Genomic DNA, 15,464 nt, shown 5'->3' with positions numbered 1-15,464 from the left:
TATAACTTTCTAATAAAAGGTTTTTCTTGCGTTGACTCATGAACCAGGAGGTCATGGTTTGATTCCCAGTCAGGGCACATGCCCAGGTGTCAGGCTAGATCCCAGTGGGGGACATGCAGGAGGCAGCTGATCGATTTTTCTCTCATCATTGATGTTTCTATCTCTCTCTCCCTCTCCCTTCATCTCTCTGGGGGGAAAAAAGAAAAGAAAAAGGATTTATCTTTGCTTTAAGCAAGCCTGGCCATTGTTTCTGTCCATCTAGGTTAACACATCTTTAAAATAAGCCTAACCACCCTCAAGAGAGCACATAATCTTGAAAAGTGTCCTATAATCCAATCCCCACCTTGCTTTCTCCCACCTTCCTGTACTCTAGCAGTGGAGAACCTTTTTTCTGCCAAGGACCATTTGGGTATTTATAACATCATTGGCTTAATATAATTCACTTAATATAAATTTATATTGCTATGAAAAAAGCTCCTAGATTTATTGAATTTTGAGTCCCACTTGTGGTTGCCTTGGCAGGGGCAGACCAAATGATTTCAGGGACCTTATACAGTCATCGGCCCGAACGTTCCCCACCCCTGACGTAATCTTCCTTACTTGCCCACCTTAATTTCAAATGCATAAAAGAAACTGCAAGACTGTTATTCTCTGAAGCAGTGATTTTTCAACTGGTATGCCATAAGAATTTTTAAAACATGCAATATCTGATTATTTAGTCAGGGGTACTGACCTCTTTGCCCTTAGATCATCAAAAAAAAAAAAATGACAACAGCCAACACAACAGCTGTCCAGTGTCAATGAACCAAAATTATACGCTTTTTCTTTAAATTACACCTATTTGTATTGTCTGATGGGCAAAAGTATATTTTTTTGGTGTGGCGCAGAATTTTAGTAGTTTATGTGTGCCATGAGATGAAAAAGGTTGAAAATCACTGCTCTGGGGCATTTACAATCATGTTCCCCTGCATATGTCAGCAGTTTGGCTCAAATAAACTTATAAAAATTCTCTACACAGTTTGAATGTTCTTACATCAACACTACCTACAATGTATGAGCGTTCCATATACCTGATAGTGAAGCAGGCTTTTTGATTTTGGTATTGCCAGGCTTTGTTATTTCAATCATTTTAGTGGGTATAGAATAATATCTCATTGAGGTTTTAATTTGCATTTCCCTCACAATTATTTATATTAAGTATATTTCCATGTGCTTATTGGCCATCTATATACTAGTATATTCAGTTGTGAAGGGCATACCTTCAGGTTTTCTTAATCTCCTTGGTTTCTTACCAAACTAACACAATTAATGGCCATCGACTATATTAGTTTTCTACATCTGCTGTAACAAATGACCACAATCAGTGTCTAAAAACAACAAAAATGTTTTATTTTATAGTTCTGTGGGCTAGAAGTCCAACATAGGTCTCACTGGGCTAAAATAAAATCATGTGTCAGCAGAACTACATCCCTCTCATAGGCAAAATTAACCCGTACATACATCTTCACCCCATCCCCAGAATCTCCTATATCTCAACATATCACAGTGTGGATGAAAAGGGGCCACATACTACACCTGACAAGCTCAGGGGAGACTTCAGTGGTAGCCTTAAAAATTCAAAGACCTAAAGTAACTACATAGGATGGTCTGAAATTAAACTTTCTAACTAAAAGCAACTTATAATGGGTACTCATGTCCTAGGGCAGTATTTTATCCTAACAAAGATCAATCTCCACCTTTTTTTTTTAGAGTGGAAGGGAAGGGGAAAGACAGAGAGAGTAACATCATTATGAGAGAGATACATCGATTGATTGCCTCTCACATACACCCCAACCCAGCTCGGGATCCAGCCTGCAACCAAGGAATGTGCCCTTGATCAGAACTGATCCCACGACCCTTCAGTCCTCGGGCTAACGCTCTAACTATTGAGCAAAACCGGCTAGGGCAGTAGCCTGTCTCTTTTTGCATCTAGGATAACATGCCTTTGGAATTACAAAGTAATGTCCTTCCCCCTCCATATTCCTCAAAACACAACCACCATAACCAGAGCAGAGACCACACATCCTCTCACTGTTACTGTTATGGTCTTGTTGACTGTTAACTATCCTGTACCCACCTATGGAAAAGAAATGTCTTTCATTTTACTGTTTATCCAATTCCAGAGGTACCTCCTCCACCACTTTCCTTTCTCCCACCTCCCTAATCTATCACCAATGGATTTCATGTAACCCACTTACACCTCCTTTAATGATTGTCATGTATAAAATAAGGTGCAAAACTGCCATTTTCCGGAGTATTTTCTCAGTATGTTGAGGTGTTACTCCCTGGCAATAATTGTCAGTTTGGCTCAAATAAACTCACAAAAATTCTTATAGGTTTGGATTTTTCTTATGTTGACGTTCACTTGGCATAGCAGGATCCTGAAGAAGCCCACCCAGGACCACGGTGCTGAACTAGACTCAACTAGGTACCAGCAGGGGCCCATTGTGACCTACCAGCTCCTAATTTTGCATTGGGTGGACTTGGGCGAGTTTTGCTTGGAATTCCAGACCTCCCTGTCTTAAAGTAAGAGACCCTGATTTTATTTGAGCTGCCTTATTTTTTTTGTTTTTAATCCTCAAGGTGGAACTAAAGGTTAAGGGTTGAGAAGACCCAGGCAAAGGCAGGACTGAAGGAAAAATGGGTGACTGGTTTTTAACTTTGGCTTTTCCATTGGAATTGCTTTCTGTGAGTCTGAACAAAAACCTTTTGCTGACAAATGAGAGCCTGAACTTGTTCTTCTCTGAAGATAAAGGGCACATACTCACTCCAGCCTGAATCTCGGATATTCATAGTTGACTAAGAATCTTTGTAGAGGTGTCAGGGGGCATTACCCATGACATGCAGGAGCCCCATAGGTAATTCCAACTCAACTGTAATCAAATTGACTTGTCCAGGGATGCACTGTCTAGGTTGGTCACCTAGCACTCTGAGTCATCACAGCTGTATTAGACAGCTGGGGAGAGAAACAAAAGCACATAAGAGGTTTGATGTAGCTCCAGAGGTGAGATCCCTGTGGAACTCAACCAATAAACAGCACACTTAGACCCACTACACCAAGCATGTCAAACTCAAAGGCTAACTAACATGGACCAAATAAACAAGGTTTAAGTTTATGTGGGCGCAAAAAAAACAAAAGCTTCAATTTTCATAGAAACGTAGGTTTATTTCGATAGAGACATGATGAATACAAAGGGCTGCAATAAATAAGTCATCGTTAACATAAGAGGACATTTTAATAAAAATTAATATTTTTTCTTGAAAATTAACTTACCAGACACTGAATAACTGCACAAATTCATAAGCATAATGCAAATAAACCTATTTTTCTTGTTCTCCAAAAGCAAAATATTTCCTGTTGTGCACACCAAACAAGTCAGTACAAGACTAATGACATGGCAATCGCCTGCTAAAATATTCGCTGCTAGTATTAGTGGAGAGAAATGGTGTGCCTGCACATAAGGCACGTAAAGAAAATGAATGCAACATGATTATAGTAATCAGTCATTAGCAAACGTTATAGTTCGTTATTAATAACTAGTAGCCCGTTTGCACGAAGATTCGTGCAATAGACCTTCATTCACCTGGCTGCCTGCACCAGTTTTCTGCCGGCACCGGGGACCCAGGCCTTGGCTGTGGCCACCGCCTTCTACCTTCTTTCAGGGTCCCGGCTTGGCCCTGGGCGGTGGCCTTGGGCTCGGCTGCACCCAGCGTCCCTGCTACCCAATCTCAGGAGCAGGCACCCGGCTGGCGCCCAAGGCCCGGAAAGCCCCGGGCGGCTTTCCGGGCCTTGGGCTCCGCCGCACCCCAGCCGGGTCCCTGTGATCGGAGCAGGCACCCAGCTGGCGATCGGAGCAGGCACCCGGCTGGCGCCCAAGGCCCGGAAAGCCCCGGGCGGCTTTCTGGGCCTTGGGCTCTGCCGCACCCCAGCCGGGTCCCTGCGACCCGATCGCAGGAGCGAGCCGAACCCCCAGGTCGGCTCGCTCCTGCGATCGGAGCAGGCACCCGGCTGGCGCCCAAGGCCCGGAAAGCCCCGGGCGGCTTTCCAGGCCTTGGGCTCCGCCGCACCCCAGGGTCCCTGCAACGGTTTCCTGGTGGGCGTGGTTGGTGGGCGTGGCTTGGTTGGTGGGCGTGGCTTGGGCGTAGCGAAGGTGCGGTCAATTTGCATATTTGTCTATTATAAGGTAAGATTATGTATAACAGGATATTGTAAAAATTAAGTTACAAAATTTTTTACATACCGTTATATTGGCTGGGCCGCAAAAATATTAGTTGTGGGCCACATGCGGCCCGCAGGCCACGAGTTTGACATGCTTGCACTACACACTACCCCTAGAGATTTATTCAGACTCTACAGCTCCCAAAATAATGCCTTGGCCACTGTGGCTCAGTTGGTTGGAACATCATTCCATACACCAAAAGATCATGGGTTCGATTCCCAGTTAGGGCACATACCCAGGTTGTGTTTTCGATCCCCAGTTGTTCGGGCATATACAGGAGGCAACCAACCCATATTTCTCTCTCACACCTCTCTAAAATAAATAAAAACATATCCTCACGTGAGGACTAAACAAACAAACAAAAAACTGAAAGGCCAGAAACTCTCAAACCCCAGACTCCATTAATACACCTGGTAGGAAGCCTTTACTTGTGAATACTTAACAGAAATCAGAGTATTTAACTAGAAATGATATCAACTTAAAATGGCCAAAAATGCGGTTTTCTTTAGGCACTTAATTTTGCATGCAAAATTAGAAAATGCCGGCTCTAAAATTAAACTGAATGAATGGAAAACATATCTTGATTAGGAAATTGGAAGCTTCTAGGAAGAGCATAGATAAATTGTTTTTAAAAGAAATAAGAAATTTTAGAGACTGGCTCTGAACTAAAGAAGGCTTTTGAAGCTAATAAATGCCAACTTCTCATTCTTCCACCTTCCACAGCTCCACTATATTTGCTCTCTGAGCTTCCTTGTCCTGACTTACCTACCCCTCCCTTCCTCCTTCCCTTCGATCTCCTCTGTATCTCCTGCACTAGCACTCTCCACTGACCTAAAGGGAAATGAGAATAGGAATTCAGACAAGGATAATCCAGGGATTCTAGCAGCTCCTTTTGCAGAAAATCTGGTCTCCGGCAGAGAGGAACCAGCCAACTGTTCCCCGATTTTCTCCAGGACACTGATGGGTTTGTAAAGGAATTTAATTTAACTGTTAGAACATGTAATCCTGGCTATTCTGACCTATTCCAATTAATATGCCTACTGGTTTCTGGCAACAGAACTGCTAAATATGGTCTGCTGGGAAACTACAGAGGAATGTGTAGAAAGCCAGGTCACCTTAAAAAGGACTATAGGAAGCTGAAATAGGATTTATAAAGAGAAAATTTAAAAAGAGAGAGAAACAAGCACAGGTTTGCTCTGAGGGTGTTTCTCCTTCTCTTTACTGATAGTTTAAGAAAAATTAAAACTTACCATAAAAAGGGGGGAATTACTAAGGTCCTTGAAATACTGGGGCTACTTTATCTGTTCTAACCACACCTAAGTTGGAGTAAAGCTTCTGTGCAAATGGTAGGGATATCTAATCAACCAATGTCTGTTTTTTTGTTTTTTTTTTTCTTTTTTATTGATTTCAGAGAGGAAGGGAGAACCTGTCCCCTTCTAACTAGTGAATGTTACGGAAATATACATGTATTTGCTGATCAAATCTGCTTCAATTCACCTGATAGGGCAGGATTTTCTTCAAACCAATGATGCCCACTATCCTTTTTCCAGGAGGGTGAAATGTATTTAGAAGTAAATAAATCAGATACTGAACCAATTGGGAAAATAATGATTTTAAAGAAACCTCCCTCCACAAGGGGAACTGAATGCTTGTTACAGGACATTCCAATGCAACTGCAGGCCTTTTCCAATCACCAATATTCTTTATGCACAAGCTGGAATTAAGCCCAATATACAAGATTACTTTTTTAAAGGGGCTTACAATTCCATGCAAGAGCCACTATAATTTTCCTATCCTTCCAATAAGGAAACTCAAAGACGGGAGATTAGTAGAAAATCTCATAGCTATAAATAAAACAATTATTCCCAAACATCCCGTGGTTCCAAATTCACATAACCTATTATCAGCTATGCCTGTGGACTGCCAATAGCTTTCAGCAATAGATTTGTGTAGTGCCTTTTTCAGCATTCCAGTAGAAAAAGACAGTCAATATGTCTTTGCTTTCACCTGGGAAGATTACAAGTTTACTTAAACAGTAATGCCTTAGAGATATACAGAGTCCCACCTATTTCTCTTAGATATTAAAAGCTTATTTAAATGATGTTAAATTTTTTTCTAAAGATTTTACAAGATTTCACTCTAATCCAATATGTGAATAATTTACTTGTATGCTCTAGGACAGTGTTCGGCAAACTCACTAGTCAACAGAGCCAAATATCAACAGTACAACGATTGAAATTTCTTTTGAGAGCCAAATTTTTTAAACTTAAACTTCTTCTAACGCCACTTCTTCAAAATAGACTCGCCCAGGCCGTGGTATTTTGTGGAAGAGCCACACTCCAGGGGCCAAAGAGCCGCATGTGGCTCGCGAGCCACAGTTTGCCGACCACGGACCTTGGCCATCTCATCTCTAAAAATGGGCTACTAATTAACCCTGAAATATTCAGAGGAATCCTATCTTTTCCTCTTCCAAAACAAAGAAAGCAAGCTTAGAGGATTCCTGGGTTTGACTGGATATTGTCACAATTGGGTTCCAAATTTTTCATTAATGGCCCAGCCTCTATATATCAAAGTCAAATTGACCTGACCCAATTCAGTGTAACCCAGAAGGGAAACAAGCTATAAAATATCTAAAGAATTATCTAAAACTTCCACTCTGGGAAAGCTTAATTATAAATTTTCCAACTTTTTATACATGAAAATAAAGGAGTTTTAACTAAAAAATATACAGGCCCAGTCGGTGTGGCTCAGTGGTTGAGCGTTGACCCAGGAACCAGAAGATCACGGTTTGATTTCCAATCTGGGCACATGCCTGGGCTGCGGGCTCGATCCCCAGTAGGAGGCGTGCGGGAGGCAGCCGAACAGTGATCTCTCTCAACATGGATGTTTCTATCTCTTTGAAATCAATTAAAAAAACACACACACACACATTAAAAATAAAGCAAAAACTTTTAAAAAAATTAAAAATATACAGATCATCATAGAACTACAGGCTGTTACAGTCAGCAATTAGAGTCCCAGTGATGGCGAACCTATGACACACATGTCAGCACTGACACGCGTAGCCATTTCTGATGACACGCGGCCGCATGCCGAGGATGAAACATTTGCTGCTCCTGAGGATGAAACATTTGCGACTAGAGTCTTGGAGTTAGTTTTTTCCTCAAAGTGACACACTACCCGAGTTATGCTCAGTTTTTTGGCGAAGTTTGACACACCAAACTCAAAAGGTTGCCCATCACTGAATTAGACTCAGTAACCAAGGGCTCCCTCCCTGCATAACAGCCATCTCTGCTACAGAAATGTTGTTAAGCAAACATAAAAGATAGTTTTTGTTTATATTTCTCATTGTGTTGAACTCCACTAAATTCTTATCACACTCAATATTCTGTCAGCCGACTGACTCTTGCCTCCTGCACCTAATTTTACTTGAACTTGATGTTACAGTCAACCCAGCAACTTTGCTACTTTCTTTACAGGATGAAGACATCCATGAATGTGTTTTGCTTACTGGTCACCTTCTTATTCATAGGAATGGTTTATAGGAAAACTCCTTGATAGTGCTGACTTAATCTGGCTTACAAATGGATCTTGGAAAGATAAACTGGTATGTTACCGAGCTAGACATGAAATAGCTACCTTAAAAAAAAAAATCTGCCCAGCAAGCTGAATTAATTGTTACAACTTGGACTTGTCAATTGGCCAAAGATCAAATAGCCAATATTGACACTGATAGAAGCTATGCCTTTGGTGTAGCTCACAACTTTAGAATATTGTTGAAGTACCAAGGCTTCTTAATTTCCTCAGGGCAGCCCATAAAGAATGGAAAACAGGTTGTAAAATTATTAGATGTCATACAGAAATTGAAACAATTAGCAGTTATCCAAATTCCAGAACATTTTAAATAGCTGCCATTATGGAATCAAAAGAAAATGACTAGCTAATGTTGCAGCTAGATTGGCAGCATTAAACAGCCAAATTATCCAGACCTGAGAATGCTCCTTACTTCCTATTACATTTTTTAAAAAAAGAAAAATCTTATAGTTCCAATGGACAGCTGCAGAAGAAAAGAGAATATGACAACAAAAAGGGAGAACCTTTGTCTCAGGCAAACAGATACAACTTGGACCCAGTCAGAAACCAATCTCACATAGAGTGGTTTAGTTACCTATACTTTAACATGCACATAAGCTAAAACATTGGGTCCTAAAAAAAATAATTTCATGAAGTAAAAAATATTACTGCTCCTGTAACTCAAAAACTGTACAGCACATATTCTATCTGTCCAAATATAACCCTAGGAAATCATTCCACAGGTTCCAAGGACATTTCCCACTTCCTTCAGATCCATTTGAGGTATGGTAATTGAATTTTATCCAAATGCCACCACCTCAAGAACAGAAATATGTGTTAGCTATGATTTGTATGGGTTGAGGCATTCCCTGGTAAGAGAGCTACAGCCTTAATGGCAGGTAAATTATTAGAAAAAATATTAATTCCCAATTGGAGTACCAAGGCTTCTTAATTTCCTCAGGGCAGCCCATAAAGAATCAGTCTGAGTTACAGTGACTGAAGGACTCATTTTACTGGGCAAATAATGCAATCCATTTGTAATATGTGGCCTATTCTATAATATTTTCATTGTGCCTATCACCCTCGGTTCTCCGGATTGGGGGAACATACAAATGGTACAATTAAAACTCAACTAGATAAATTTTCAGAAACTTTAAATCTCCCGTGGCCAAAAGCTCTCCCTATACTGATCCTCAACCTGAAATCTACTTCTTTTGATAAACATAGTCGTTCTCTTTATGAAACAGTCCACCAGTTGCCCTATGAATCAAGATGAAGGGACATATGAATCAACTTTACTAAAAGAAGACATTCTGTATTATCAAGGGCTCATTAACCAGCTTATAGGAACTGATAAATTAGTGACATTCATTCCACAGTGCACTCCTGGAAGATGAAGACTTCAAAGACCACGACTTACAACCAGGAGATTTTTGTCCACTGGAAGAGACATTAATCAAAAACTCTCTCCAACATTATTGGAAGGGACCTTACCAGGTGCCTAACTGCAAATGGACATCTGCTCCCATCTCTGACACTTGCCTCTTCCTACAGTGGAGATTTAAAGATTTCTCCAGGATGAGAAATTGACAACATCAAAAATAGACAGCTATCCCAAGACATGGACAAGGCAGGTATACCTACAAATTGATGTTGAACTTTATTTGTTTGAATGTCTTTACCTGTCTGCTAATATCAATGTCTTTACCTGTCTGCTAATATCAATAATAATAATTATTATATTTATTCTTTAGGCTTTTCTCAAACCTTGTGTATATAGACCAATTGTTAATAATTGCTGAAGGTGTTATAATACTTTTTTTTAATAGTTTCTCTTTTGAAATTTAGAAGAAATGCTATTGTAAAAAGAAGAAAAGGGGTGTGTATATTTTTAAGAGAAGTTAAAAGAAAATAGTTTGTCTTAATAAGCTGGTTATTTTTGAAGGAATAAAAAGAGACAAACCAAGAGCAGGGCAGTTGTAGAAAGTTAGTGGAAAACAAATATTAAGAAAGGAATTTTACATATAAATTCCAGAATCTAATTATGGGAATATGCTTACCCCCTAACCCAGTGGTCGGCAAACCGCGCCTCGCGAGCTCGCTCTGTTGACTAATGAGTTTGCCGACCACTGTCCTAACCCAACAAAGACTACTAACTATATTAATTCAGGTAGAAGCTGAAATGGCATAAAAACATGGCCCTCTATAACTACTACTGAGGCACAGGGAACCTGTCCTCTTGGCCTCTGAAAGTTTAAATGGTTAATTGTAATTTACAGCACTGTGTTCTCACAGCCTTGGTTCTGATGAAAACTTAAGGTTACAGCTTCCAATTGCAGAACTAGTGGAAATCAGATCCATAACAGCACACGAGTGCTTCCAATGGGAAGTGGATGGGTCACGGTAAATAGGAATCCATCTCATGGTCATTATGAAAACGGAAAAGATGTATAGTATGTCCTCAAACTATAAGTGAATGCTATACTAGATGCAAAATATATAGGAAAATTAGGCAACAAAACTTGGATCATGATAGCTTATAGGTTAGAAATGATCCAGAGTATTTTTCTTAATAAAGGCCCTTAAGACCTGAATGCTTCCCATTAATCTACTTTTCACTTTTGAGAAAATTTGGCCTTGACTTCCTTCCAAGGTTCCTGTCTTGCCCCACCCCCAATGGTCCATCATTCAGCAAGACAGATGCTGATTCTGAGACTTCCTAGGAATAAGCCTTCCTAGCACCATGGGACCTTGTTATCCAAACACAGGGCTGGTCATCAATGCATCCTTTGGATTTGTCATCAAAAGAGGGACATGTGGACCAAAAGGGGCCACATACCAAACCTGACAGACTCAAAGGAGGCCTGCGTGGCCGCCTTACAAACTCAGAGACCTAAAGGGCCACACAGGATGGTCTGAAATTAAAACGTTCTGACTAAAAGCAGTTCAAGGTGGGTAGTCATGTCCTAGAGCAGTATTTTTCCCTAACAAATGTCAATCTTCACCTTAACGGAGCCTGTCTGTCGTCTTTTTGCATCTAGGATAACATATCTGATACCATGCCTTTGGAATTACAAAATAATGCTCCCTTGCCCCCATGCCAAAGCCAACTACCACACCAGAGCAGGGACCACACATCCCCTCGTTGTTATTGTTATCGTGTTGTTGATTGTTAACTGCCCAATACCCACCTATATAAGAGAAATACGTGTCTATCCTTTTACTTTTCATCCAATTCCTGAAGTTCGACAATCCCCGCCCCGTGCTTTCTCCCACCTCCCTAATCTAATACCAATGGATTTCATGTAACCCACTTATACCTCCTCTTTTTACTGTAATGTATAAAATAAGGTGCAAAACTGCCATTTTCCAGAGCATTTTCTCAATCCATTGAGGTTTTGCTTCTCAGCAATTGTCATCAGTTTGGCTCAAATAAACTCATAAAAATCCTTACAGGTTTGGATGTTTCTTAGGTTGACAACAGCATCAATGCAAAGTCCAAATCTCACCTAAATTTCATTCAGAAGTCGCAATCATATCATCAAAATCAACCAAATGAGGTATGGGTGAGATTCTGGGTATAATCAATCTATCCTGAGGCAAAATTCCTCTCCACCTGCGGACCTATAAAACTAGATGTTCTTGGCTCCCCATACCAGAGTGGGACTGCCGTAGGATAACAGATATAACCATTCCTGTTCAAAAAGAGAGGAACGGAGGAAGAAGAGTCACTGGTCCCACGCAAATTTGAAATCCAGACAGGCAAACTGGAAAAGGGCTCCAGCCCTAGGCAGAATTCTCCATACTTCCCAGCTCCACCAATGGGCCTGCACGTCTGCCCTCAGAGCCACCCTTGCTGTTTACAGCGGCAGCATGTTTCCTGCTGGTAGAGTTTGGGGCTCTGACAGCCTTCTTTCCCTTTATCCTCTCTCTGTTCCTTTTAGTTCCAACTGGCAGTGTTGCTGCTCGAAAATTCTCCAAGAGCCTGTGGGACTGCCATATGTGCCCTCCATTAGACAAGAGGCTCCTCCAGAGATCTTGTCTAGATATTCCCGCCTCTATTTTTGGCTTCTCCTTAGAAGCTGAGGGAATCCGAGTCCCACCCTTGATCTCTTCAGAGTGTTTTGTGTAAGTGAGTACTCTGACCTTTGAATCTTTCTGAGGTTTTAGCAAAAGGCTATAGAGTAACCCCTTTGACTTTTTCTCTACAGCATATTTTCCTACTGGATCTTTACTTTAGCATCCTTTGCCATTTTGGTAGGCTAAGAATTTCCAAAATTAAGAACTCCTGGTTCCTTTTTTTTAAAAGGTATAATTGACATATAACACTGTATTAGTTTAAGGTGTATAAAACCCCGTTATAACAGCCTAACTCAGGCAAGGAGGTGTCCGTTAAAGCCGAAAGTCCATTATATAAAAGAGCAGGTTTCCCAAATGTATATATGTTTAAAAAAATTGACAAATTAGTTATTTTACCTGTTTTCACTTATATAGACATGATTGTGTATTTAAAATTTAAGTATTATGAAAAGTTTAATTTCACAGAAAGGTTTGCTTATGTATTACAGTAATTTTAATTTTATACTGAATAGGTCTAGCAAATGCATGCATTCACATCACCGAGAGTAAACAAGTGCACACGGCTGGGGCGTGGCTTAGCACACGTGGAACATCGGCTCACACGTGTTAAAATTGCTGCAGAAAGTCACACCAGGGAACAACAGAACCAATTACCTCCCCCAATGCAGTGTGATCACGTGCTAATCACTTGCCAAACATTGGTTATGAGCAGTGACTCTGGGATTTCAATGTGTAGATTAGAGTTGTAGATATTTAATATTTATTTTTGTAGGCGAAATTACTACAGTGTTTTTTTTCCAGCATATGGCCTATTCGCTAAAATTTGTTAAAAATAACAGTGAATTTAAAAAAATGTAACAGTGAATTAATAACTAACCTGTTAACTGAATTATAAGCAACTCTCGGTTAAAAGCATTTTATAATTAACAGGGTGGCCCTGGCTGGTGTTGCTCCATGGTTACAGTGTCAGCCCACACACAAAGGGTCTCGAGTTCGATTCCAGGTCAAGGGCATGTACCTGGGTTGTAGGTTTGATCCCGGCCTACTCCCTCCCTGTTTCCTTCCTCCTTCCCTCCCTTCCCCTCTCTAAAAATCAATGAAAAAAATATCCTTGGGTGAGGATGAACAACAACAACAACAAAATTAAAAGGGTGTTACTTTTCACATATGACACACAGACCAGAAATTTTGACCATTAAATTCAAAGTCCATTAAATCAAGGTCCACAAAATTGAGGGTTTACTATACAATTATTTTATTTTTGTAAAGAACTCCTGGTTCTTGTTTAACAGGTCTCTCTTAAATGTATTTCTCTACTCCCAAATTTACTGTCACAAAAGAAACCAGGCCACACATCAACACTCTGTTTGGAAATCTCAGTTAAATTCATTGATTAGAAGTCCTGCTTGCCACATAACTGCAGGATACAATTCCATTAACTTTCTGTCACTACATAACAAGGATCCCCTTTCCACCAGTTTCTATCATCTTCCTCATTTTCTTCTGAGCTTTCACTAGCAGCACCTTTAAGGCCATATTTTATTTTATTTATTATTTTTTTAATCCTCACCTGAGGATATTTTTCCATTGCTTTTAGATAGAGAGGAAGGGAGAGAAAGGGGAGGGGGGAGAGAGAGAAAGAGAAAAAAACATCGATGTGAAAGAGACACATCCATTGGTTGCCTCCCAGATGCACCCCATGGAGGCAAGGAATGAACTAGCAATCCAGGTACATGCCCTTGACAGAACCAAACCCAAAACCCTTGGGTATGCGGGCCAATGCTCTAACCACTGAACACCAGCCAGGGCAAGGCCCATATTGATACGGACAGACACTTCTCTATATCACTGCCCTGTAGCCGAGTCTTTGACATCCACATTTCTGCTAACAGTCTGTCCAAGTCACTATGGGCTTTGTCTATCATGCACTTCAAAATATTCCCAGCAGCTGCTCACTGCTCAATTCCAAAGCCACTTTACATTTTTAGATATTTGTTATCTAATAAGCAGCACCCCATTCCAGGTACCAAAATCTCTATTAGTTTTCTTTTCTTATTTTTCTGGCTTTGAGATATAACTGACATATAACATTATGTAAGTTTAAGGTACACAACATATTAACTGATGCACTTCTATACTGCAAAACCCTATTGGTTTTCTATTGCTGCTGTAACAGATTACCACGAACGTAAAGGCTTAATTAAGACCCTCATTTCTTTATCTTCCAGCTCTGTAAGTTAGAAGTCCACAAGAGGCCTCACTGGACTAAACCAAGGTGCCGGCAGGCTGCATTCCTCTCCGGAGGCTGTAGGGGTGAGTCCATTTCCTTACCTTTTCCATCCAAAACGGAAGTCCTTAGCTCACGGCCCCCTTCCTCCATTTCCAAATCCAGCAATACTGCATCTCTCCGACCTGGCTTCCATCAACTCACCTCCCTATGACCCTTTCTCCTGCCTCCCTCTTCCACTTTAAAGGACCCTTAGCCTTATATTGGGCCCATCTGGATAATCCTATCTGCTGATCAGCAACTCTCCCTATTGGCTGATCAGCAACTTTCACGCCCTTCTGCCACGTGATGTAACATATTCACAGGTTTTGGGAATCAGGACGGGATATCTTTGAGGGAGAGAAGGGCATTATTCTACCTACCACGTTTACTAATCACTTAAAATGAAGGAAAAACCAACCATAATGTAAGGCAGCCTAACAGGATTCAGAGGGAATATTAACAACTAAACAAACAAAAAACTCTCCATCAATAGTTGACTAATTTATTTTTATTTTTTCCAATATTTAGTGAAGTTAGCTGATCTAGTGAAGATTTTATATTTATTTCTTGTGGCAGACACTGTTCATTAGCTAATCCAATACCTATTTCCAACCCCTTCTTCCGTGCCTGCCCCTAATACTTGGGCTATAAAAACTAAATACTCACTTTCCTGACCGCCTAAGGATGGTCATATAATACAGCTGTGACGAATGAAATCTAAAAATTGCCTTGGGAAAAGCTACTGCATACCTGATAAAAGAGGCAGTTAGATGGTGCTGGCCTCCCTGGCCCCCTTCCCAGTACCCCACCCACCTTGGATGGTGCACTTCCAGTAATTCAGGTATCTATTTTGCAATAATGTGAGAATATCCACAAGAATTCAGGAGACACCAGCCCTGCCACTGTCGAACTACTGAACCAATACCAGCTACTCTAGCCTATTTTGTTTGAGTGACTATTTACACTGTCTTTCAGCTTTCAACTGAAAGCTCTGGAAATTGAAACTACATTAAACACAAGTGCCTGTTAAACATAAGCACCCTCCTCCAAAATTTATTTTGTTTTACAAAAACCTATTCACTTAAATGAGTTATAACCAAGAAGGCAATTATTTTTTAAATAACATTTGTTACATATTTTAGAACTCTAAATTATGCATACTCATTCTAGGACATTTGGAAATGATCAAAAGTTTAAAGAAAATAAATAGCCACAACCCCAAATATCCAGAAATAACCTCCTGATAATATATCAGTGTATTTCCATCCATATGTTTTATGTAC

At 40.4% G+C, this 15,464-nt stretch overlaps 1 protein-coding gene across 1 annotated transcript in view; it reads right to left on the bottom strand.

Annotated features, from left to right (window-relative positions):
- The window catches only part of COPG2 (COPI coat complex subunit gamma 2), a 184,763-nt gene that overhangs the window by 144,505 nt on the left and 24,794 nt on the right, over window positions 1-15,464 (bottom strand). The window lies entirely within an intron of this gene.

Source organism: Eptesicus fuscus, chromosome 14, assembly GCF_027574615.1.
Source record: "Eptesicus fuscus isolate TK198812 chromosome 14, DD_ASM_mEF_20220401, whole genome shotgun sequence".
Classification (NCBI taxonomy): domain Eukaryota; kingdom Metazoa; phylum Chordata; class Mammalia; order Chiroptera; family Vespertilionidae; genus Eptesicus; species Eptesicus fuscus.
This window is presented reverse-complemented; position numbering and strand designations above follow the sequence as displayed.